Source organism: Chlamydotis macqueenii, chromosome 17 (genome assembly GCF_036417535.1).
Source record: "Chlamydotis macqueenii isolate bChlMac1 chromosome 17, bChlMac1.mat, whole genome shotgun sequence".
Taxonomy (NCBI): Eukaryota; Metazoa; Chordata; class Aves; order Otidiformes; family Otididae; genus Chlamydotis; species Chlamydotis macqueenii.
Genome location: NC_141572.1, coordinates 12485935 through 12513074, shown reverse-complemented (window position 1 = coordinate 12513074; position 27140 = coordinate 12485935). Strand labels below are relative to the sequence as shown.

The window sequence follows — 27140 nt, the reverse complement described above, 5'->3', positions numbered from 1 at the left end:
TGTAGACAGCTCTCGGAACATCTGCTCCGTGTGCAGAAGCAGTCAGAAAGGCAAATGGAGGGCTGGGATGCAGAAACACAGTGACAGAAAGCCATACCGCTAATGTCGCAGCAGAAATTAAGGATCAAAGATATCGTATTATCCAAATACAGTATCCCACATGAGACACATGAAAAAGGCAGCAGCAATAAAGCAGGAAAAGAAATAAAAGCATTAGATGTAGGGGAAGACATCAACATGAAGGTAAATTGAAAAATAAAGCCAGCTTACACAGGGGATAAATAGAAGGGGCACTGATGCTTTAAACAAAACGGGGAAAAGAGCACACAGTGAGGCAGTCCGTCCTTCTCTCTGAGGAGACACAGAGCAAAGAATGCAGCCAAAAGGTAACACGCTTCAACTTAAAAATACAACTGCTCATTTAGACAGATGGACATAAAAATATTACGTGTTTCTGCACGGAGTATCGAAACAAAGCCTTCTCAATTAATGAGTTCACTGGTTTGTAATACCGAGCGCAAGGCTCAGGAGCAAAAGCTCAGATAGCTGCAGGAGGAAATGGAGAACGCTTCCACCTCAGCTAGAAGCCAAGCGGGGACCACCTGAGACCAGAGTCAAAGCAAAACCCAGAAGCACCTCCTTACAGGTAGGTTATTTACGTCTGCCCACTCAACTCCCATCGCTGAGAAGACCGAGTTCAGCACCCTTCACGATGAGGTACGAGCCCATCACTCACGGAGTCCCTCTGCTACCAGCATCCGCACGCTACAGCCACTTCTCTGTGGACTTACACAGCGGTGCTCTGCTCTTGATCCAGAGTTTGACAACAAATCCCTCTCTGACTCCCACTGCAATCCAGCACGTTTACCCCTCATATCATCCCTCAGTTCACTCTTCCTTTCTCTTGAAAGGCACGCCTGCTTGCACCACCCAACTCCACGTTTGGTGCTAACCTGAGCAGTAATGAAAACTGGTCAGGTTATATTATAGTTCCATTTGACAGGTTACTTCAGTGTATTCCAACAATGTTGAGAATAAATAATAGTTGAAGATAGGAAACAAAATTAAGAGTCTTTCTTCATTATTTCAGTGGCAAATTCCTGGGGCAACAGCTTTTAGGAATGGGAAAGTCACTTTTTCCTTCTGAGGTTTTGTTTTTGTCTAACAGAGACGTTCCAGTTACACTGTCTAAAGCTCCTTGGAGCTGTCAAACGTATTCCAAGGATGTCCTGGGAATAAGAGTTATTATTTGAAGCTTGGTTACTATGGATAATACACTGATCAAAATATCGAGCAAAAGCGTAACGCACAAGCCAGCATTCCAGGGATCCCGTCACCTAGAAGGCTGCAGCTCAGTACTGGTCCTTATTTACTGGTGCCCACTGGCAAACAGTTATATTTGACCATCATCAAAGCTAAAGCAGTAGAAATATTGCCGTTTAGCATCCCAGCGCTCCACGATTTCCAGCAGGGACGGGGCCGCGCTGCGGCACCCCATTTCTCCTCATTCTCCAGCATCAGCTTTGCTCAGCTAGGAGCAGACACGCCGCAAGATTCCTCCAAAACTCTTCTGGATTAAAACGCAGCCGCTTGAGTAGCTATGGCCTAGCATATGTCCAGAGACAGATGTTTAGGCATCACTTGACCACTTAAAGCTTTGTTTATTTGGAATAGCTGCAAGTTAACATTACTGTAGGAGCACGGCCTTAGTTATACAATTGGTTATTTATGTCCTCTGCTGTAGCAGCGCTGTCTTTGCAGGAAAAAAAAAAAATAGAAAAAAGGAAAAAAAAAATTAGGACAAGACCACCAGATATGGCTGGGCATCCTTAATTTTAAAAGTCTACACTATAGAGCTTAATTTTTGACAGAAACTCCCCATTTTCTATTAGAAAATCCTCCACTACATTTTTCTGCAAGCCTTGCCTTGGCAGCAAGAGTAAACAAAGCAATCTTTGAAGACAGTAGTAGAATTTGAGTATCATAAAATAATCTCTAATCTCATGCAATTAAGCCATTAAACTTTCCTGACAGAAACCAAAAATGGTCTTTATTTTTGCTGAATAAAACATCTAAAGTTCATTCACTGATACGATCTTGATGCCTTGTTACCTTTTTAACCAGGCAAAATAAAAAAAAAAAAGTCTGAATGAAGATTAAACAAAACATGAGGTTTTTATCTAAAGACAACTGAGCTGAACTGCTACAGTAAAGCTTTCATCACCAGCAACATCTTTGCCAAGAGTATCTTCCCCTGCAGGCAATGTTGTTGGACTTAAATCAGAAAGAGTCAGTCATTTATGTCAGCCTATTCTAGTTCCGCTTTCTATTAAGACAGACCAAAGTCCTTTTCCCACCGCCAGTGCTGGGCAAAACACCCATTTCCCCACATTTCGTCCTCCTCTGTTCACGATGCCAGACCTTCACCTAGCTGGGCATGGATACTCAGGTACATTTCTTCGAGGAAATTAAACTCTATGAGATACAGGGATCAAAGACAACCACAAAGATACACCCTTTGCAATATTGAGGCAAATTCTTCAGAAATAATCCAATCTTTTTTGCCCAGGTAAACTTACACAATACCTATGCAGCCATGCCTGTCCTATGATTACAGTTTCTTTTGCACTTAATACCTTACCATTAATAATTTAGACTTTGGGGAAGTATGTGTTGCGGAGGAAGAGCAGAGAAACGAGGTTTGAGGTTGATACATCTGTTAAGCAAGTTTTCAATACAGGAAAACAATCTTCTACTGATAAAGAATATCAGGCAACCTTCTTACAGCAGCAGAAGCACTGAATATGCCCACAGGATAAAGGCTTTCTGCTGCTTGGTAACGTTCTGCACGGCACTGAAGGCACTCGTGTCAGTGTTCATGAGAAAATACTCATTTTAGGATCCATCAAATGTTTACACACAAGAAAGAGATGTTTATTTTCCCAAAGAAAGGGTCCCCACACTTGACACTTGAGAGAATATAAAGTTTTGTTTTGCAGGTGAGAGAAATTTAAGTGTTTTCATAGAACGATACAATGGTTTGGGTTGGAAGGGACCTTAAAGATGATCGAGTTCCAGCCCCCCAGCCCTGGGCAGGGACACCTTCCACCGGAGCAGGTTACTTAAAGCCCCATCCAAGCTGGCTTTGACCACTGCCAGGCACGGGGCATCTGCGTTTGCACAACTGTGAACATTTTCAAGACCATTGTACCAGGCTTAGCCATACTCAGACCACAGAAAAGAAACTTGTTTTTGTGAGGGGTACATACTTTTAAACAAGGCTGTTCTATTTTTATTTATACTAAAACTGCCTTTAGATATTTAAAAGAAAGTCCATGTGAAGAATGCTGCACACCCACCTGGCAATTCAACACACCAAATAACGGTAACTCTCTAAAAAACACAAACAGGGTATTTCAAAGCGAGAGAATAGACACAAACTTACTCAACTCAAACGCTGGTACCTCCTTCGCTTTCCCATTCCCTGAAGCCAAACTCCTGCTCCTCCCTGAGAAAAGCTTCCATTTTCATGACATGTTCTGTTCAAAAGTCTTAAACATTAATTAAGCCTAGCAGTCTTTGGAGATGTTAGCACAGCTATAAAAAGGTTTCTGAATCGAGCAGCTACTGAAGGAACTGGCATCTGATCAAATTTTCAAGAGTTATGCTCCCTGCTTTATGAATAAATCAAGGAATTATCAGTTTCTGAGAGTCTCTAGCACTATTTTAGCTCCTGGTGCTTCATGTACATATTAACAGCTCTATTTTATTAATTCATCATCTAAGGCATAATGAACCTACGGGGATATTCATAGCAAAACTATGACAGAATCCTGTATATTAGACAGAAGATTATAGTTCTTTTTTTTTTTTAACTGTATCTGTTTGGCAAGAAATTAAAAGCTGACTGAAATACTAAAAGATAATTCCATATTTTCTACACGCTACAGTGTCTAAGTGACAAATATCTTTAATTGGAGACAGCCTCTCAATCACAGGTTAGCTTGGAAGACCCATTATTTTGTTCTGGTTCATTTTAAGCACAGCTTTCCAAGATGCTCTATGAACGAAGTAAGTTCACCTGCAGACTGGGACATAGTACCACCCATTAAGAGAATGGAAAACTCTAGCATGAAGTAATAAATTAACGATAGTTCAGTATTTTACTGTATGGTCAGCCCAAAATCCTAAAGGAGTTCAGTGGACTTCAGAAACTCAACTGTAGCAGGGTCACTACTGTATGGGAGCATCTAATCTTTCCTCCCATTAGAAGAGGATACCCTAGGCAGGAATATCGGGGGAAAAACAAAAAAAATCCTTTCTGAGCCTTCCTAACTAATCTGTATATAGTGTAAACGTGTAACTAAATCTAATATGACAAGAACAAAGGCTACCATTAATTTTACACAAATAACTTACAATTTTAAAGCCGTTGCCTCCAGAGAGAGAAATCCTTCAGGGAAAGCTGCACTGAACTATTCCAATCAGCCCTTTTGTATCAAATAACCATGCAGCTTTGTCATTTTCTCTTCATAATATTGATAATACTGAAAAAAAAAAAAATCAATACTTTCAGAAGTATAACTACAGGAGAAAAACACCAACTATTTGTACAGAACAACAAACAGAGTTGACCTAGCCACATTTCAGTATCCTGTGACTTGGGGGGGGGTTTGGAAATCCCACTGAAATAAATAACCATGGAAATTATCTTGCAAACATGAATACAGAAGCTTCAAACCATCTGAAATGACGCTTATTGTTGAAAAAAATCACAACTATATTTTCCCTTGGTTAGAAACAAACTTTCACAGAGAATATGAGATACTAGGAAGAGCTTACAGAGCAAATCTATATTGTGCTTACACTCTCCATTAAACAAACATGATGCCAAGCGGAGGAACTGCCTTCTCCCGATCTCGCTCTGCTACGGAAGCGCGACGCGGCAGTGAGGTTCGGCTCCAGGCTTCCCCTTTTCCGCAGCGCAGCGGGGCCGGAGCACCCCTCCCTGCTCCGCTTACCGCGGCGGTCGTGGGCCACGATGTGCCGATCGTGCTTCACTTCGCAACATTGGCTTCTTGTGACAAATGCAGCACTGCAGTTTTCCACCGAGAACTGTCGCTTGCTCGCTGTGCCGTAACTACAGGAAAAGCCCATTTCTGCAATCTAGAGCAGGCACCAGTTGGTATGACTGGCAGTAGGAAAAGCACTTAAAGGACAACTCCTTTTCCCATGAAAACCTCAAGCAACGCTGTAATTCCATCCTTCCTTAGACATTTCCCTGTGTGCCCAAGAAGATAAGGTACAGACTGCTCATTTAGTGCTTTTGAACAAAAGAGCTGCCCTCCGAACAACACCGCACCCAGTACCAGCGACTGAGAAAGCCCAGCCAGTGTTCTAGCAGCCACCAACACAAGGACGGGCAACCTTCCCAACCTGACAAGCCCCACGTTAAAATATATTCAGAAGACACAGCAGGAAGACAAATATCACACACCTTGGACAAGCCCAAGAATGAGATGGGCACGTGTCTGTAGGTCTTACAGCTTCTGCTGCACAGAGGAGCTGGGTAAGGCATCACCAGAGCCCTGCACCCTCACAGCCCAGCCGCCTGCCCTTCAGCTGCTTCCCAAAGCTTCACATTTTACCCTCAGCGACCCCATCCTCACTTCACCACAGAACAGAGCAGCTCTCTTGGATTTGGAAGCGGGTCTGGACATGACAGCACTCCGCTGGCACTGGGGCTTCTCTGGAGCACCTCGTGTGCCTCCAGCCAAGACCACTCCCTGCACGGGCATCCAGATCTCCACATCGGGAGAAAAAGGCACCTCAGCTTCTGAAGCAGTAGGTTGGTTTTATGTGACAACGCTGGAACAAGAATTGGTTCTTAGGCTCTGCATGCCAGAGCTCTGTATCTTGCACATTCAGCTTGCAGGACAGCCACTCCCTTGGACACCCTTTCAAACCGTCTCCGTCCTCTCCTCCTCCACCCTTCTCTCTCACGCTGCCTCTTCAGATGGCAGAATGTGGGGACCTGTGCTCCAGCGCAGGCATCCCCATCATCTCCAGCACAAGCAGCTCCGTCTCTTTGGTTCCCAGTTTGCAGATAAATGCCAGTTACAGGTGAACATCCCCGCTGGGCACAGATCCAGGACATCTTTAACCCCATCCTCCTTGTGCTGCTGTAAAGCTACACCATAACATGCTCTTCAGCCCTTCAGAGGCACTTAAGCTGTGAGTCTGCTAGCAGTTGCACAGCCCTTGCACGCTCACTTCTGTATCCGAGATTCGCAGCTACCCAGAACCTCCACAGCAGCACAGACCCGCTGCCAGGGACACGATCTGCCGCTGAGAAGGGACTTGGGCTTTAATTGCTCGAGAGCGGCGTGTGGCTCAAGAGTCACTTCAACCTCTGCAGGTTAGAGAATGTTAAAAAAAAAAAAAAAGAAAAAAAAAAGGGAAGGTCTCTCAGATCTATTAAGTACCAAAACTAGAGCCATTCCCTGGTGACAGCAGGGTGAAAATGAAATTTCAAAGTGGAAACACGTTTTCACAGTAGTGCTAAAGAACAGAAATGGAAAAGGCTCCCTTTACAAAGATTTCACTTCAGTGTCCTCATTCAAAAGGGAGAAACAGCAGCAGTGTGTCATCATTAAGGTCAACCAACATATTTTTGAGTCCCCAACACTCCGTTACACTTACTGAGACTCCAGAAGATACCATAAACAGTTCGAGAGCATGTAGCATCTGCTACTTCTAAGATGAGTCACGGTAGGAAATTCCCCTGTATTTTCTAGGAACCAGTCAGGCAGCCAGTGATTGAAGCAGTGATCTGGCTACGTATGCACCCACACAAATGAGAAGAAATTTCTATCAATAAACGCACATTATACTTGACACACTGACTGCAGATGTCAAATAAGAGACTACAATTAGAAAAATTATTGTGGGAAAACATTCCCCAGTTTAATCTGAATGCAACATAAATTTTGTCAAAATAAATTAAGGATAGAAAAGACTGGAAGAAAGAGAAACTAACTAAAAAAAAAAAATGAATGAATTTGAGAACATTTTGGACAAAGAAAGTAAATACACAACAGAACTTCAACACCCCGTAGCACTCGCCTGCGTTTTCAAGCGCTACATCATTAACCGTATCATCTCTCACCACTTCTGGCGCTCCTCAAACTTCAATAATCTCAGCTCCCCACCCCCAGCCTCTGTCTTATCTAAAACTATGAAGCATCGAAGTCCCTCTCACCTTCCAATTCCTCTCCACCCCAAAACACACTAGAAACGCCTCATGTTCAACAGGCATACTCCTTCCCCCCGTGCCCCGACGGCCCCCATCACGGGGACACTTCCCATTCACTCTGCTGACAGCCAGTTCCTTCACGCTGCAGGGCCGGTTCACGCCGTTCCTCCCCTCAGATGCTGGACAGTCCACAAAAACCTCTGAAGATACAGCCACAGCAGCAGCGGCCTCAGGAGTAAACCCTGATGTGCCCTGAGCTTAAAAGCATCCTGCTTATGCTTGTTTCTCTCTCTCCAGACAATCTGCCACTACCTTCTACGAGAAAGGGATTGCGATGTGCAAAGTCTAAATTTACCCCAGTTCTAGGTTTGAGGTTGGTCAGTCGGAACCATACGGATTTTAGAAGTCAGGTCAAGTCACCAGATGGCCTTTGAACGAAGGAATGCAACCTCCCTGACAACGCAGATTTAGTTTTTAGTTTAGTAGGTACCGAGGACATGGGTCCTTCTCTAGGCACAAATTCAAAATCAAAGTCAAACTTTTATGAAGGTATTCTATATTGTTTTGACCATTTTCAAAATTTTCACTCCACGGTCAATACACTGCAAGGAAACTGGGAGGCTACAGGATCTCCATGAAGATTCATACAGTGCCGGAGCATCGCTTGTGTGCTTCAAGCGAAGACACATTTTTGGTTTTGACTTCTAATCTGATAACCAGAGCTCAAACATCTGTGTGCAGCTAGCAAACTAATAACACTTCCAGATAAGCCCTCGGGCTCCTAGAATTACTGAACAGTAGTAGTCTCACCTTCAGAGAGCACAAGATGGCCTTCTTGAATTACCAGGACTCTTGATAAAAATCCAGCAGGACAAAAGAGAAATTCCACCTCACTTTTGAATACCTCAAAGTTACATCCTCATCTATCCACAGCGTGAACTTAAATCCACCGTACACCAGCAGCACCCTACCCCATTTGCTTGAGCTGCTTGGCAGGACAGTTACTTACACGAGACCAACGAGACAGAATAAGATTCATTATTTTTCACTATGAAAGTGATGGCAAAGAGTTACGAGCCCTGGTATTTGAATACAATAAACTATTTGCTATCCCAGTGACAGTCCGTAAGGAGTTAGGTCTTACTGAGAATTAGCTCCCAGACTCGTCCAGGCTCCACAGACCAGCCATTAGCTCTTTTTAAAGACAGGACACTTCCCATAAAATGCGAACTCCCTCCCCAGTTATCTGCAATGTTTAAACCAAATACAAATTTCTCTGAACATGAACTTAAATATGTATTTCTACACAGTTCAGCTAGATGTGGCACATTTGCATAGCCTTTAATGCTGCTCTAATGAGTTAGCAGCACTGTGTCAAAAAGGACAACGAGAAGTACTAATACTTACCACTCGTCTGTTGGCAAGTGCTTAATTACCACAGCATTGTAACGAGAGCTGTAAAGGCAAGTTCAAAGAAGCAACTGGAAACTTTCACTCCATTATAAAAGTTGCTTATTCCAAAATCAGTTGCTTAAGCAAGTCTTACATACCAGGTGATAAAGCTGGCCGTACACGCCGTTCTGCCCAGCACTCACAGAACCCCATCGTCAGCACCAGACACCACCTAAGATTTGTTTTTTTTCCTCCAGCTGTCAAATTTTCTTTACAAGATCTCTGATCAAGGGACTTCCAGATATCACCTGATATAAAGTGGCTGGAATTCTCTGTGAATATTTACACTAAATTAAGGGTTTGTGCCAAAATACCAAATCACTACAGCTGGTAGCAACAACCAACCTGCACCACAGCAACCTGTATCAAAAGAAGAACATCAGTTACATCAGCAATTCTTCTCTTTTCAGATGTCACGTGTCCTTTAGTTACAAAGCAGCATTCATTCCATCCCGAAGTAGAATCAAAATATGTCGATACAATCATATTAATAGATCCAATATCTTGTTTCTAGCTGCAATCGGATGAGATGAAGATACAAAATCCGAATATCACAACCAAAACTTCTACATCTGTAAATCTATTCAAATCCCAGGTCCTCCCTGCTTTCCAAAAAACGCAAATCCAAATTCCCTGAAGCAACAGGAAAGCGCATTAGACGGGGATGCCTATACATACAATGGGAAAAATCTGCCCTAATGTATTTTAAGTTATGCTACAGGAGACACTATTGAAACACAACACAAAACAGATTTGTCAAACAGACCTCCTCGAGCCTGAAGAAAAGCTCCCAGGCAGCTGCTCAGCAGAACGGCCACCACACACTTGTTGTGCTTCCCCTTTCCAGCAGCGTCAATTGTACGTCTAAGTGCTTGTATCAGCACAAGAAGTGTCTCCAGTGCAAGCACACTTACGTACATTATACAACGTGTACGTGCACCATTCTGCCTTATTTCCCTCTCTGTAAAGAATAACACTGGGGCTTCTAAGCAGCTTCACTGTTTGATGGAGAAAAGTACACCACCGCTGCTCCCCTCACCCAGAAGAACAACGTGAACGGTTTTCCAGAACGGAGAAGGTTTACGATTCGGCAGCGTCTCCAGGCAGTAAGGAGCTGGGCGTGGGATGACAGTCATCGCCAGAAGCTGTTTGAACACCTGCAGAATCCGTGCAGTGATCTGCTGGCCTCTGTTTAATTTCCAGCCGACAGTGCTCACAAAGCACCGAGGTGCCCTTACAGCATCCAGGAAGAGCTCGGTGTTACAGCGCTTTCAATACAGCACCGCGCACCCCTAAGTTTAGGGTAAATTACGCTAACGGGCATCAGGAATCTGATCTTGCAGCTCTACACCCACCTAGTCCGGGTAAAGTGAGGATCCAAGGGTTATACCTGTGCTGGTAGTGGATGAGTAAGTAGGTTTAAACCGGTTTTCTCCACAGAGTACAATTCAGCTACCCTACTGATGGTTGGACTTGGTGATCTTGGAGGTCTCTTCCAACCTTAAGATTCTATGATACTATACACACGCAGAACACGTACAGCTTCAAAATACTTCTTAAAAAAAGCCCAAACACTCTAAAGAACCTCTGCATGAATCCTTCAGTTGAAGGACCACCAACTCTCAGCACTGCATCCTTCATACTTCCGCCCAACAGCTGACTACGAGCCCCGGCATTTTAAAATAGTGCTTTAAAAAACATTTCATGCGCATTATTGCTATACGAGTGTTACTAAGGCAGACAGAACCATTTCCATGGCATGTTAAGACTAAAACAGCATGCAACCATCCCACAGCTTGCCACGTGTGTATTTATTAACCAACCACTATACTGTAAATACGACCAGTGACATTTATGTCTGCAGAGCATAAAATAGTCTCCAAACCTGCAACCGAAATGTCAGCATCAAGCTTAAAAATTAATAGACGAGATGAGCAGAGGAAGCCCCACCACTAGGCAAGAGCAGAACTATTAAAGAGTATTTTGTCACCAAAGATGCGCCAATACCCTAGAAACACTAAAGGAAGTACAAGCAGTAAGGCCATTTCACATCTGACTGATTAAGACATCTAACCATTTATTCATTTCTTTCATCACATTAATTTTACAGCCCTTTCAATCACACAGTCACCACAGACGAAGGGAAAAAGAGTCCAAGTGGGCACCCTGAAGGACAACACAAACTCCGAGAGCATCTTAATCCTTCCACGCCATCACCCACCACCAGAAGAGACTGGACTTACTGAGAAAGTGAGATAAATTAACAGTCAAAACAGACACCAAATGCCCTGTAAATCTCAAACTAACCCAAAACAAATGCTAAACAAACCTAGCAGATGTTAAAGGCTACACAGAAACCAAAGCGTCCTTCAAAAGGCTGTGCTATCTTCCAGAACAGGGACAGACAGAGCGCAAGCACTGCAAGGCCAAGGAACAAGAGGAACAGCACAAGAAGTGCAGTGAATTCTTATCTGAAGTACATTTTTGACAGCCGATCAAAACACATCAGAATTCATTCAGGCCAGCAGATGTTCCGATGCTCAGAAGCTACTCAAACACATTCCACAGCAAAACTGTGTTTGTTTTCTGGTATGCATTCACCCTTGGAAGTCTTGGGGGTTTGGGATCCGGGTTTAAGTCAGTCCCAACACAGACAGCAGAGCTTCCTAACTACCTGCCTCAAGTTACGCGCTTTAGCGGATAAATCTGGCAGCCTTACATACGAGTTCAAGATTTCCATCTGAACGACCGGAGGTTTCTTGATTCAATTCTGTAAATGCATCATTTGGCATGCAATTTAGGAGGGAGGATAAAATTTTAAAGCTGCTTCTGAAAACAGTGGAATATGCCCAGATTATTATATAAATATTCTGGAAAAACTGCATTCAGCTACTGTTTCATATATTTCTGCCTCTGTTGGCCTGGAAATGCCTCTTAGTCCTGTACGTCCTTCCAGAGTTGGTTTACGCATCCAGCAATTGAAAGCATTTACCATCAGGTCCTTCCTACTTGATATCAGACACTGTAGATTCAAATGCAGCTTCTGAAGCAGAAAAAAAAAAGTGAAAGAGCCATCGCAAACCTACTCGCAAAGGTAGACAGAGTCTAACATGAGCTCGGTGAATGAACTGGTCTTCGGGGAAACAAAACCATAGAGCAGCAGATCCTTCAAGATCAGCATGAAAAGGGATGTTCTGGTAACAGAGGAAAAAGTGATATCTAAGATACATCTGTTCTGCTGAGAGAGAAAACCTTGCTCTAGACTAGAAGTTTTCAGACTTTCATAGCCCAGCTGAGTCAGCATGAGATAGTTTAAAGCAGTATAAAAACAATTTAAAAAAAAAACATAGTTTGAGAGTAAAAGAGAAACTGTATGCCTTGGTACCCCAATACAGCAGCATTTCGCTGTCATGGCAGCATCACCCTGTTTATTAAAGGTTACTTCTGCTCTTTCATTCCCCAAATGACAGCAAGGCACCTTCCCCTGCACACAGAAAGCTTTTAATCTCTTCTGATCATCACTGGTTCCAAGAGCTTTTGTGACAGGTCAGCAGACGCAGACAGTACTTCAACCTCCAAACACCGTTTACCAGCCGCTCTGAAATGAGCTGATGGTTTCACTGGTATTCCTCCTAAGGGGCACCAACACCACTTGTGCAGCTGGCAGCGTAACCACGGAACGGGAGACAACTCAGGATCCCCAGGCTCTCTTGTTATCAGAAGGATATTGCCTGGTGCAGAAAAAGCACGTGTGCACCGCTGCTGCTTCCGTGGTACTTACCGTGGCAAGCAGAGGGCTTCCATCTATGAAAAACTTCTTTGATTTTCTTTAAGAAAGCCTGGAAGAAACAGGATGAATGCTGCACCGAAGGCACATGGCTATGCACTTGACTTGGGGACTGCTGAGTTTCCGTAGCCTTCAACGGTATCTAACATGAGGGGGAAGAGGCCGGGAGCCAGGAACGCGCTGCTGCACGCATTTAGAAAACTTGTTATTTTTAACAGCACGTTTTCAGATCAGCAACCCTGAAACAAAGTGGTTCGGACACTTCCTTCCATCGGTGTTCTGATAGCACACCACGAGCTTCCAGAGAGCGGGTATTTTAGGCCTGTGCAGCAAAACACACTGATCCCAGGAAGGAAAGCTCACCCACAGGGGCAAAAATCAACGCAGGAAGGCTTTATTCACCCATTGTGCTGTAGAACTTAAAATGGAAACATTCTATATGTCTCTCTCCAGGCCAGGATGAACAACTGACCGAAAATGAATCACTACTACAGCAAGTGACTGGAAAAAACACTGATGGAAACTGATGCTATCTTCTGCCTCTCCCTCCTGCCCAGGCAAAAGTCCTTACGAGCACATTGTTGCCTGTTTTTGCAAAAAGGGAAGCAAAATCAGAACCACTATTTTAATTTTTTTTGCCTTTAATTAAGCTTTTGTCTTTCTCCAGCTACGGAGGTTGATCTGTAAGGTCTCACCTTTCCTTGTAATCGCTACTACTGCAAAAATCCACAGCAGCCAGAGATACTTGCGAGATACATCACACCCCGTCCTGCAGCTGTACAGCTTTGAAAAGACTTAAAGGTTTAATGAATAAAAGTGGACTGAAGAAGTCATCTATGTTTAGTGCATTTCAGTACAAAAAAAAAAAAGAAAATTATTCAAAACAGTAACCGACAGCTTCATTTACCAAACACTCGGATTAAAAAGAAAAAAAAAAAGAAAAAAACAACTTCACATGCACAATGAGATGGTTAGAAGCTAAAAATAACCAGCCAGCTGCAATTCCCACCTTATGTGGCTAGGCAGAAGTGCTTCGTTCTCCCCCTCCCCAGGCACACACACGCTCACTTCCTTCTGCATTGCAACATCAGAAGCTGAGCTGGATGCTAACAAGCCACAAAGTCCTGCCCAGAATTTAAAGTCACGCCCCAGTAATTACATAAAATAAGCTCTTAGTGCAAGTGGTTCAAAAAAAAAAAAAAAATCAATTTACTCAACTTCAATTTTGCTTTTAATTCGAAAATATTTTGCTTGGTCACAAAGTGGAAAAGCAATTTTCATTTCTGCGGTTTGCTCGCTCCACCCAGATGTCTTTTTTTGATTAATCTTGCTGCAGAACATCAGCGTGCTGATTTATCGTGCTGGCATGTCAACACAGGGATCGACCCCCCTGAAATGCAACCTTTTAAGAAGAACGTAACGTTTTAAGTGTATTTGATCTTCATTTTTTGTACATAGAATATAAAAAAGGTGGACAGCAATAGTGGGTGTGGGAGGAAAAAATAAAGGAAATCTAGGATAATGTAAAAGTAAGACTCAGCTGTGCAGATGTTGCACTCAAAAGGTGAGCCTAGCCATCAGAGCAATATTCAACAGCAGCAAAGACCCTCCAAAATCTTTGCAAGCTTCCAGCAAAAAGACAATGTGTTCCCCTCTGACCTGCCCTCTCTAACGCAGAGGCAGCACGGGCAAATTCACCGACAGAGACACCTCTCTACATCGCATATGGCTTTCCCCTGAGAAGACAGAATAAATCACGTGACAGTTATTAAAAAAAAAAAAAATTGTGCTCTACTGGTGCCCTGACACGAAAGAGATCAATTAAAACCCCGCTCAGACCAGGAGACGTCTCCAGGCCACCAGCCCACCCGAACCCCGCTCCAGCGGGAACACCGCCCGTTGGGCACAGCGGCCCGGGCAGGGCGGGGGAAGGCAGAATCCTCCCTACAACCCCCTTCTACTCACAGTAGTAGCAAACACTTGTGGTTCTGCAAGGTTAGCAGCCAGCACTAGGAAGTTCCTCCTGCCAGGCATCCAAAATGAGAGCGGTAACCCCTCACGTACACAACCTTACCGTCTCCTACGCAGCCCTCGAGCTGTGGGAATGCAAAAGCACGGGATACAGAGGGAACTTCATCCAGACACTCAGCGTGCAGCTGAACTTTGCAAGAGTTCTTCATTTATGAATGATGACACAACTTAAGCTGTCCTTTTTGTTTAAGGCAACCAGGAAGACGCAGATCAGAAGTACGAAAGTTGACTTCCTCTCTGCACACCCTTGAGACTCTTGCCCACAACCTCACTGACAACAGCTGCGAGCGCTCTTCGGATGGGGAGGCCCTGCCATCAGAAGCCAAATGTTCTCCAGCTGAGATGTTTTATGCTTTACACATTCACCACAAATTCCCTGGATGGCTTTGCGAGCCAGGTGTACTTCGCAGCGCTCTGAAATATTTCTGTTGTGCTGTACTGCTTAACTAAAGATCTTCCTGAAGAAAACAGCAAACGAACAGAAACAGTCCTCATTTCTATGAGTGAAACAGTATTTGAAGACAATTAATATGCACTGTGTTTCCTTTTCTAATTTTAGGTTCTTCGTTATATACTGCAAGTAATTCTCACACTCCAAGAACATAGAGGACTTCAGAAATAACTTTTCGCCTTCACATGATTGTTAGAAGGCCTGATATTTTTTAAAAGCCGTTGTATACCTGAAGTATGAAATAAAACGTTGTGTTTGGCAATATCCGTTTTCTTACGTGCCATCATCTCCTGGTCAATATTCTCAGCATTCTGCTTGGGGTCTCTCCCACTTCTTAAGGCAGGGATATTTTTCTATGTAGGCTATAAAACGCTGAACTATTGTGCAACAAGAGATGTCAGCCTTTCAAAAAAAGCCTTTCCTTGTTTATATTACAGATCTGAACACAAACCCCTTTTCTAAAAAAAAAAAAAAAAAAAAAACCAAACCAGGTGCAAGTACCATACAGCACCGTACTTAGGTTTCCTAAAAAAGCACTGCGGAAAACCAGGTAAAATCCAGTGAAAGGAGGGCGTCTTAATTCTGATTTTCTGAGTCAAGTCTTGCCCTGCAGTTTGCAGCCCAGGAGAACACAAATGCTGCTAGAGCCAGAAAGAAAAAGAAAGCGAAACTCACCGCTTTACTCATTAACTTCAACTCAACAGTGGCACTGGGTATTTGTTTGGTGTATTTTTTTTTTTTTAAAGAAAGATAACTCACAGTATAATTTAGCAGCACTGCCCCTTCTTCCCTCAAGCCCTGTGTTTCAGTAGCAATCCAGGTTTGTGTTTTTCTTTAGGTCAATACACTTCCAATCTGCCAAGACACAGAAAACAGTGTACATTTATAATTGTGAAGAGATGAAACTCCAAAGGCAAATAAAAATGTCTGGATTTAGCCCTCAGTTGGCAAGACTGAGGTAGAGCCAACCTGCCAACTTCAAGTACATCAGTGTGGCACTGCTGAATTTTAAGAAAGTTAAGAATTTTAAGAAGTTTAATAAGATCCCATCACTAATGACTGACAAGGTTATTTAGTTTTGGAAAAGACCCTGATATCTAGTCTTTCCTAAAATGGGATTTTATCATTTTCTTGCGTATTTGGTTATTATAACGCTGGCCAGAAGAGATAAAATTCTGACAGCTTGAAGATCACCAAATCTTAAAAGGTTTTTAATATTTGGTTTTAATACTAAGTGCTAAAATTTCTGTTGCCCAATACATTTCTTTAAATGATTTTTTCAATTTACAATGTGAAAACACAGTAAGTTAAAAGAGTTAGGCAGATACATAGGAAAAAAAAAAAATCAGCTGAATATATTGTATTTCTTCTGCCAAGGAGGTGCTAAGGGCTTACTAGTGGCAGAATAAGTAATCGTCACGACGTTAAACTGCCAGAATTCACTGAGGCTACGGCATGACCTGCATGCAAAGCCAGCCGTGAAATAGCAGCGGAGCGCTGACGCCGGCCTCAAGCGCTAACGCGTATGCTCCAGCTCTGCTCCAGATCTCTGCGGCGGCCGTGTCTGCCCGCGGTGACTGAAGGTGAAGCCAGGAGCAGCTCCCAGCACAGCTTTAGCTGGAAAGGCTCCTTAATGAATGGTCTAACGATAACCCAGGCTTAACCAGTTCTCCCATTGCGAGGACCTTAACCATAATAAGCTCCTTCAGCATTCCTAGTGTTTTCCAAAGATCTCGCAGCGTGACACTACTAACTCTGCTCTTGTAGCCTTGTGAGATAGGTATTAATCAACTTTTTTTTTTTTTTTTAATTTAAGTACAGATAAAAAACTGAAGCAGAAAGCTAGCAAACGACTTCCCTGTGGATAGGCAGCTGACTAGTGCCATACAGAATCCAGATCTTCCAGATTCCAGCCCTGTCATCAGCCAAAAGGCCATCATTACGAAGAGAGAAATTAGTCTGGTCTTATAAATAGCATTTGAATATAAGCCTTCCTAAAGCATTTGCAGGGAGTTGACCTTAAACACCAGCAGAGCTGCGCCGGTAGCCTGGGGCTCCAGTCACCAGCTTGCATGTCAGCAGCCCAGGTTCCTGTCCCTCCGGATGTCTCCAGAGCCCGGATCCAACGCAAAGGATGTCTCCAGAGCCCGGATCCAACGCAAACCGCGGGACAGATCAGACCACAATCTCATCTGACCACCTCTGGCTGGTTTGGGCTCAGCTTATCAAGGAAGAGTAAGATTGCTCAAAAATATAAAGAATGTTCTTCTAAAATCCTTATGTTCCCAGGAAAAAGAAAATAAACAAGCCTTAGTCAGCAACTTTCTGCTACTTTATTCTAAGGCACTAAAGGATCATTGTCAGACAGCTCCCTGTAACCTACAGCTGCAAACCTGAAATGTAGACGTGTCTCCAGCACATCTGAAATTTGGGACACTTGTTCAAGTGAATATTTGGTCAATCTTTAGGATTTGAATTGCTCCTATTTTATATCACACATTTATTTGCAATTTCTGCCGCTCTCAAATGCGTAAGTCAGATATATCTTTGATTTAGGTCATGTTCATATGGTGAACATCCAAAAAACGAGGTCCCTTTCTGGATTACAGCTACCAACACCGGCAGCAGGTCTAATTCCTAGACTACATTTCCTCCAGCAAAACACTAAGCCCAATAGTGATTTTGTAGCAAAAAGCCTCTAACGTCTGTTTCCCTAAGAGTCTCACTTCGTTTAGAGTGATGTACTTTCCGGCAAGGCAACCCTAAAGTACAAAGTTGAACACTACAAAAGCAGAGTTAAAGTAAACAAAGTAAAAATAAGACTTTGCGTAGTTAAAAAAGTAATTCCAGTAATTACCCATTTATTCTGGTTTTCAAAATCTGCATTATTACCTCCTGCCCCCCTGGGCCATCATCAAAGGCTGAACACAACCTCTGCAACCATAACAGGAGCTTTTCCTCTACGGGAAGGGCTGAAAACGGAACGCTTGTTATCTTTTGTGGGGATCTTCCACGGCACCGTGCAGAAATGGACACAAGCAGTTTTGAGCAACAATCACCTGAGCGGAACAACAAGTTGGAACTTTTTTTTTATTTCTATTCCTCACTTTAGGAGCAAAATGTGGTTACAGGCAGGAGAGCCACAAAACCCTCCTGGTTTTGGCTGCCTGCTTCCCCAGCGAACGTAAAACTCCTGACTATGAGAACACGAGCCTCTAACAGCTCAGCTCAAGGTTCGCACCTCAATGCAAAAGCAGCAGAGGGAGAATTCCCTGCCTTCTCCACGGGCTGACAAAACTCACGGCATTAGTACGCACTAAAGCACCGCCTGACTGTGGCGAAGCGGATGAGACCTGACTCTGAACAGGGACTGTTTCCATCCCAGCTCACATTTAGGTCTCAATTATCTTATCTGCTCTGCCACTCGCATACGTTCCAGATAAGAAATGTTTTTCCCCCTCTTTTGAAAGAAGCTTAGAGTTAAAACTGAAAGCATAACCAATGTTAAGATTAAAAATATCATAAATTAAAATTAATTCGAGGTTAATACTTCTTTAAAAAAGTATTCTACGTGCAGGCTAAAAGTGGGAACTAGACTTAACAGACATGCTATGGAAGTTTTCACAGCCGTAGTTCGTTCTGCAAATGGAAAGGGAGTATTTTCTTCACTTCAGTTTACTCACACGGTTTAGGTCAACGATCAGTTCATCTGAAGTTGAGAAACCGCTTAAGAGTTGGGAGGAGGGGGGAAAAAGCCTGTTTTCCTTTTCCAATCTATGACTAAGAATGAGGCAAGCGAAGGGAGGATCTAAGATCCTGAAGGCGATGGTAACAAGAGGTCATTAGTTAATTCCCCCAACGAGAGATACTACTTCCCTTTATTAAATAACATCAGTTTTTAATGATGTCAAATCTTTTTTTTTTTTCTTCTTAAGGACACAGCTTGCTCAAGCTTTACCTGAACCAGCCAAAATAAGCAGAAAGACACACACAAGCAACCCTGAACTGAAAGGCAGATTGTCATAAACCAAGTAAGAAGTAAATAAGTCATCCAGTTTTTATACAAAACATTTACAAAGTTGAGACTGCATATCTATTCTTTCTTACAGATGTTCCTGGTATACATCCTACAGATGTAAGATGTTCTTGGTATACATCTTACAGATGTATCTTTGGCCTAACAAAAGCACTACAAAGTTTGGCATAAGGTTTGTTTTAACCGGTACTTTGATGTTTACAAATAGTCATGTTTCACAAACACAACCACCATTCTAAGGTCTAAATTAAGGCTCCTGCTTATCATTTCTGAAACAGCTTAATCGATGTCCTCTGGTGACCAACTATTTATTACCTACATCACCACGGCACCTGCGAGTTTCAGTTACGCTGCAGCGAGACCCACACAGCCACAGCAGAAGCCATGCCTGCTCCGAAGAGATTACCATCACCGAAGAGATGAGTCGTGAAGAAACGCAGGAGAGCACAGGGAAGCGCAGGACTGGAATGCACGTTCTCTGTAACTCAGTACACTTTAGTACTTTCCCTTCTGCACTGCAAGGATCAAGGTGTGCATTTTCTTCCTCCACCCACCTCATGAAAAAAACCCTCCCCAAGTCACCCCCCAAACACAGCAGGAAGATGTTTTGGCTAGTAAGATTGGAAGAAAACTATATTTACACGTTCTTAAGACCTGTACTTCCCATATAAGACAAAGGATTTCAGGTTTTGTCATCCCATAGAGCGAGACTGAACCATAAGGAAGCGAACATCCCTCTGGACGGCTAAGAGGCGAGGCGGGCCGTCGAGGTGGAGTTGCTGAGGCAATATGTTCAGAGCTGTTTCGGACAGTCTTTAAAAAACCCCAGCAACCTCGTCTGCTTTAAAGAAACATCCATTGAGTTCATACGCTCACTCCAGCACAACGGGTACATACACAACTTTTGGTAGAATGCTGTTCTCACTTAAAGAAATTATTTGGAAATTTCCCACTACCACACAGTAGTCCACCCAATGCAAAGCAGCAGCCAGAGCTGTTTACAAAGCTTTCTGCTCAGCGTTAGACTAAAAATCCAAACTCTTTTTGCTGTGTAATAAATCAGGGCTCTGCGTTTAACAATTTTCAGTGGTACCATATGCTATGCAGTCCCATATGTTCCATTACAAGGAAGAAAAACATCATCTCAACATGAATCATCAGTGACTATATTCTCGTAAATCTGGCTTAAACACTCACAGTGTTCAAGGGCAACTCTAAATAAATCTGCTCAGTTCTACGCCAGATTCTGTGCAACAGAATCCCAGATCACTTCTTTAAAATTAAGGAAGGGTTTTAACGTAGGAAGTGAGCGCACTGCTTGCATCTCTCCAGAAGCAGACTCACAAGATTTGGCACACGTTCATCAATTCCAATCTAATAAAGACATCCAGCTCATAAAACGCTGATAGTATCTGGGAGTCATAACACCTTTCATCCTAAACTGCTTAACATATGTGAAAATACATACACTACATCCAAGATTCGTTCCTCCCAGTGCTGAAAAGCAGTTACGCTGGAACGTGGCAGATGCGGCGTTCTGCGCCACAGTAATTCTGGAGAGCAGCCTGTGAGAAAAGCAAAAAACCAACCCAAAACAACCCCCTGCATGCGTTTTAGGCTACAGGGAAATGCAGTACAGTTTCCTAGACAGGGGTTTTCCAGGACTTTGGGGTTAACACCTCCACTCTTCCAGTGATAATTTCTCAGACTAAGCACCAGCAGCTTCCCCTCTCTTCCCAAAGCCAGCGCAGCCCGCAGCGTAAGAGCTGCTTCCAGGGAAGCCAAGTCGTGAAGGCCTGAAAACACGGCACAGCAAGGTCACCGTTTCCCCTCCTTCTGAGGAACTGGTCTCTCAGGTAACCCAGTGCCATAATTAACAGAGTGACAGCAAAAGGGGGTGCAAATGGGAGGGAACTCGCTAGTCCAAAACTTTAAAGGCAACCTGATGAAGATTAGTGCACCTGAACGAGCTGTGCTCTCTGGCTTTGCCCCATTAACCCCCGAAACGCAACCGTGCCCGGTTTACCAATACTCAGAACGACAGCCTGACGTCAACGCGCTGAGCAAACTGTGAGAGCGTCCTCATTTGAAAGCCTTTTGTAGCCAAGTAGGAATGCACGCAACTGCGCGTTCCCACATAACTATTGGTTTCATTAAATTCAAAATAAACCAGAGTCCATTTTGGCCTAATATTCAGGGTGGGGAAAAAATAGTAATTACATCAACATCAAGCTATTACCTGTTCAAGGGCATAAGTGCTCGCTTCATTAGCGACTCAGCAAACTTGTTCTGTAAGCTCCCTATATTAAATTTGAAATTTCCCTGCCCTTACAAATTAAACGAACAATTTCTTACACAAAGGGAAAGTCCAGCACGACAACACAGACACAAGGACGAGTATATAAACAAGAAGAGTTCCAAACTGCTCAAATCAAATGCGCTCTTTGCCACTCTCAGTAAGAGCAAGCTTACTCAAGCCACCTAGACAATCTAATTTCAAAAATGTCTTTTAATTCACTTAAACAACTTCTTTTAAAAAATAAAATACTAGCAGTACTCCAGGTTTCTTCCACCTGAGAGGAAAACCTACTGATCTTTACAGATATGTTTTCATACTTTCAACAGCAAGTAAAAAATAAACACCCATGAGAGAGTTCAATGGAATAAAGACAACATGTCCCATTAGAAGCATGCGGTGAAGTGGGACTTCATCAAGATAGAACAGAAGCTGGCACCGTATCACAAATAACCAGGAAGGCATTCACATTTCCAGCATCCTTCAGTAACTCAGCTGATGGACGACCACACCCAATTCATTTACTTTAATTTCTATTTCAGCTTTCCTCCTCGTTAATTAGGAGCCGAGGTTCACACAGATTACAGTCCCTGGCATGCAATACTGAGGATGATTTTAAGTGCTGCACACTATGCGATCGTGCTTCGTGTGCTGTAACAGAGCCAGTGGATCAAAATGAAGAAGTCAGAACGCGTGCTACCGATGTAAAAGCAGGAAGAGAGATTTCCTTTTTTTTTTTTTTTTACCTAAAATACCTAAGGAACCCTAGATTTATCAGTTTGATACTTTCTGAAATATGTTTCACTCAATAAATTAAAACAAACCTACCACAGCGATTTCAGAGAGCGATAACAAGACAGCATCAGGAAAATTCACTGAGCTACCCTTGGCAGAACTAATGAACGAGCAGGCGCAACGCAATTGCATAACGTTTATTACACATCGCTAAGCCAAAGGCAATCAAATCATTCTGCTTTAATCAATGGCCTTCAAATAAGGAAGTAGTTTGAAAATAATAAGCATAAAACACTCTTTTGGGTTTACTGCTTTGATTTTTTTTTCCTGTTGTGTAAAAGCACATCTATAAAAAAGCTAAGCGTGTGCTGAAATGTAGTTTTATAAAAGTCTATTTCTTTAAAACCTTGGATACCAGAGTTGCACTTTTATTCAAACTCAGTTTGCTATAAATGCTGTGACTAAACCATAGAGAGGTTCTGTTAAAGAGTGAACTCTCTCAAAACAAAAGAACTGTTTTCTGTTTAAAAACATCAAGCTTAGAGACTAGGATTTTTTTTTTCCCAGTAAAATAAAAAAATATATAAAATTGAAAGCGTTTCATGAACATCCCTCCTCCCCTGCCATTTCCCACAACCTGAATGTTGCAGCATTCCACGAGGCTGCAGACCAACCTGGAACAAAAAAAAACCTGTAAAGGGAGAAAACAACTACTCTTGTGTGCCTGGTCCAAACTCGCTGACCCCACCCTCTGCGCAGCAAACTTCACTGGCACTGCCACCCCTCTGCTCCCTGCCACAGCTCTTCCTGAACAGCCCGTGTCAGCCCAGCTACGACAAACAGGGTTTTCTCTCACAACCAAGACAGCTGATCAGTCAGAAGGGACAGAGCCCAGTTCTGTTGAAAGACCACCCCATCCTGCAACGCATTATGAGAAATAAATTTAGCAGCAAAAGCCAGTTGATATAAGATCCATATTTAGAGTGCACACAAGGAGAAATACCTCATCTTTAAAAGTTTTGACTTGCAAGGATCCTTTTTAACTGCCCATGAACGTAACAAAGCAAAAGGGAAGCAGGTACAGAGAATGACTGTAAGTAATACACATACAGGAGAACTAGTTTGCACTCTGAAAGCCCTCATATTGGGAAGGGAAGATGGAAACAGTCTAGCTAAAGTTTTCCTCTAATTAGATGCCAGAGGAAGTTACAGGATGAGTTATTGGGTCAATAAGAAATCTTGATTTGACAAAACCTGAAAAAAACCATACATTAACATAGCTGCGAATGGTTTGCACCGTGAATGCATAAAAGCATTAAGTTGTCAGGTATTTGTATGAATTTCAATGTTAAAAGAGAGTTTGTGAATAGGTATTTACTTGTAAAACACTCCCTATATTGTTACATTACTCCCTGAGGACTCAGAATTAGCTATCTACCAGAAGTAAGACAGTTTTGAAGACATAAACAGTGAGGAACAAGCACGGTGTATTATTTCTCTCCACAAACAATCCATTATCAAACTAGAAATACCAACACACGTACTCTAATAAATCCAGTACAAGATACATTAGACTTACAACCACTAGCAAAATAAGTTACATCACTCTAAGCATTGCAGCATTCCAAACATTTGTCGAAAATATGTCAGCAGACCTTGGAGAACAGATCGGAGCCCGCTTATCCTCAACCAAACACCAGCACCATAAACTGTGGTCAACAATGTCATACCCCTGCTGCACTCTTACCAGTTAACTTTTAATCCCCTTCTGCAACGCGGAACAGCTTCCACAGGGGAGGTTAGGAGCGTCCCCCATCGATCCACAACCCTGCACTGCTTTCATCCTCTTACTTAGATCACCGTCCACCCTAAGGTGGGAAATGGGATTTTAAATCCTCTTGGACGGAAAGGGGAACAGAGCACCGCTCTTCCACGGCCGGGGGAAGTCCTGCTGCTAGGAGACTTCTGCACAGCAGGGAGGCCACACCAGCACCACCCGTTTTGCTGTTTTTAAACAAACATGGCAGCTGCCACGAGACTGTGCGCCGAGCCCCAGCGCTCCACACACCTGTGAGATCAGCCTGCAACCGCTGGAGCACAGCCCCGAGGAGAACAACCCGGGTCCGGACAGCAAATTCCGCCCAGGCTGCGTAAGGGACCTGGGAAACCTGGATGCTACTCGGTAGCTACGAAACTTTAGAAGTGCCGTAGTTACAGGGTTAGGGAACGCATTCTGCTTACATACGGGGGAGGGGGAAGACATGAGGAGATATATATATATATATATATAGAAAATAAAATGCTAAGGGCTTCGTACTTGCCTAGTGTCCTCCTCCTTTCTCCTTCCCACGCAAACGCGAGCGCTGCTAGATGACATCCAGCACCTACAGCAAACCATTTCTTGATGTCATTGAAAGGACAGGCACATCTGCTACGACCAGAGCTACGCCACCGCTCCCGACGCGGTTTAAAGAAAGCTGACAGGAACCCGGCTCCCCTTTTCGCCCGAATTTCCCCGGGCCAGCACCAGGGCCGTTGGGACTCCGCGCTCGCGAGCAGGCCCGAGGGGCGGTTTTACCGCGCAGACGGCGCCGGGCCGAGCCGCCTCCGCGCCCCGAGCTCGCAGGGGAAGCGCAGCCGCTCTCCCCGCTCCGCGCACGGCACGCCTGCGGCTCTAACTCCCCACAGCAGCTCCTCCACCGCGGCCAAGCCCACCCGGGACAGCTGGCCACGCAAAAGGGAGCTGCGTGTCACGAGTCCTAGGGAAAAAAAAAAAAAACCAGCAGAAACTGCTGGGATGCGCCCACCCCCCCGCCTCCCCCCATCCCCCGAACCCCCCAAACTCAGAGCCCGGAGGCAGCCACCCTGGCCCGGGAGCGCGGACGTCCCAGGCAGAGAAAAAGTTGGGTTTTTTGTGTTTTTTTTTTGCTTTTTTTTTTTTTTTTCCCCAGCCCCAAAACCGCTGCCGACCCCGCCGGGACCCGCCTGTCAAGAGGCGAAGCCGCCGCACCCGCCCCCTCAGCCGGTGCCCGCCGCCTCGCCTCGCCTCGCCTCGCCTCGCCGTTCACCAGCCCCGCGCCTCACCTGGTGCCGGCCGGCGGCAGCGGGACACGTCCGCGGCGCCCGGGAGGAGGGAGGGAGGCGGGAAGGGAGGGCGCCCGTCCCCGCCGCTTCCTGCCACGGCCCCGCCGCCGCCCGAGGTGCGGCTCCCCCCCGCCAGGCGCGGCCAATCGCGCGGCCGCTCGGCGATCGGCTGCACGGCCTGCCCGCCACCAGCGGGCGGGAAGAAGGAAAGGAAGCGGGTATCAGCGCTCAGCTAACCAGCCTGGCGGCTCGGGCCGGGCTGCGGAGCGGAGCGGCAGCGCCTCATCGATCGCAGCCGTACATCGGCGCTCGATTCAGCCGCCTGCGCGGTCCTCTCCGGGGTATCCCGGGCCGGCGGCAGCCGTTAACGGTCGGGGTGGGGCCGCCCCTCGGAACCGGGCTGTGGGGGCTCCTCAGGGTCTGGGGTGGGCGGTGTTAGGGCCCACAGCGGCCTCAGGTGTGTGAGGGGCTGGGGTGGGGCCCGCGACGGGCTCCGGTGTGTGAGGGCCCGTAGCGGCTTCAGGTGCGTGAGGGGGCCGCGTCGGGGCCCGGTAAGAAGGCGGTTCTGGGTCTTTAAGTACCGGCTGTCAGAGCTGGGGGAGCTTTGGCTGTGTGTTCTGTGGCAGGGCACAGCAGGCAGAGATCCATAATCACCAAAAACAAAAAAAAAAAAGAAGGGGGGAAAAAAAAAGAAAAGAAGGTCTGACTTAACAGTGCTTCGTCTTAAGGAGGAGAGGCCTCAAAGGAGAAGCAGGAGCTGTAGCAGTGGTTAAGAGGTCGGGATTAGGAAGAGCTCAGAGCAGAGGGACAGGGTAAGGTGACGTAATGTGGTTCTTGCTACACTTTGTGGTTCCCTCCAGCCTCTGAATCTAAAAGCAAATGCTGCTTCCTTTGTAGCTGTAGAGCCCCTCAGTGGCTTAGCCTTTGATCGTTTCTGAGTACTTTTCTGCTAAGCAAAACTGCAGGAGCAGAGCTTTATCTTCTGGCTCATGCAAGCTCATTCTGCCTACTTGTTTCTGACAGCTGTTTTCCTCCTGGGCTTGCTTCTAGGACCATCATCATACAGCCCTTTGAAACTAAAGGTACAGAAACTTGAAAGCCGTGTGTTCCAGGCTCTGGGTGTTGGTATGTGTTCTGTTCTTCAAAGGCCAAGGCACTATATTGCAGGTTTTCTCATTGCCGTCATCTAATTCATACAATAAACGTATTGCCATGATCTCTGTTTATAAGCTGAGCTTCATAACCTTTTTGTCTCTGTTTCTTACAAATGGAAAGAAAAGCATAGTGAGTGTGACTTCTGTGTCAGCTGCTCTCTGAATAGCTGATGCTGACAAAGCAGGAGGCAGAAACGTTTCATCAAACCGAGTGAACGTATATAAATCGAGTAGTGATGAGCTTTGATGAGAACATGAGCCAAGAACAATAACTTGACAGAGAAGTTTAAACTTTCCCTGATAGCTCTTTGGGGCGTAGACAGTTAAGTTTCTGCATTTGTAAGGGAAACATGGCATTCCTTAAAGCTGAACCTCCTCCCGTGGGTTCCCGCTGAATGCCTGAGAGATGACAGTAGAGGGTGTCTCCAGAAGGCTGATATTAAACATGAGGAGTTAGTACGGAGGGAGCAACAGCAAGCGAGATTCCAGTTTTGACCGCGGAATGAGCTAAAAAATTTTGCATCAGCAGGCTGTACGCAGTTTCTTACCCATCGTCTGCGTACGGCTCCTTCTGTTCAAAGGCTTCGTGTGCGCCCTCATATTAGTAAAATGCACCTGCCCTTCGTGTGATGCGTGAAGGATGGGCTGCTCTTAAAGGACAAATCGGCTTCAGACGAACAAAGTGCTGAGGCAGCGTAACGCAGGATAAATTAACCTGGGAAGGGCAGCCTTGGGTCAGACACACTTGCAACTAGTTTGCTTTCCACAGCGTGTGAATCAGGCTTGTGGGGGGAGCTGGTGGGCTAGGTATGTGGACAGATGGAAGAGACGCGGGCAGGAAATGGGGAAGAAAGGGGGA

At 44.7% G+C, this 27140-nt stretch overlaps 1 protein-coding gene across 5 annotated transcripts in view; it reads right to left on the bottom strand.

Annotated features, from left to right (window-relative positions):
* Positions 1–25270, bottom strand: part of TAOK3 (TAO kinase 3) — an 84986-nt gene extending 59716 nt beyond the window's left edge. For 2 of the 5 annotated variants that reach the window (XM_086761432.1, XM_086761436.1), the window contains exon 1: positions 25128–25270. The gene's annotated coding sequence lies outside the window, so the exon portion shown is untranslated. Of the gene's footprint in view, positions 1–14568; positions 14588–19331; positions 19400–24364; positions 24428–25127 lie in introns of those variants that run through there. The other 3 variants (XM_086761433.1, XM_086761434.1, XM_086761435.1) reach the window with 3 other exon arrangements.
* Between the last annotated feature and the right edge of the window lie 1870 nt (positions 25271–27140).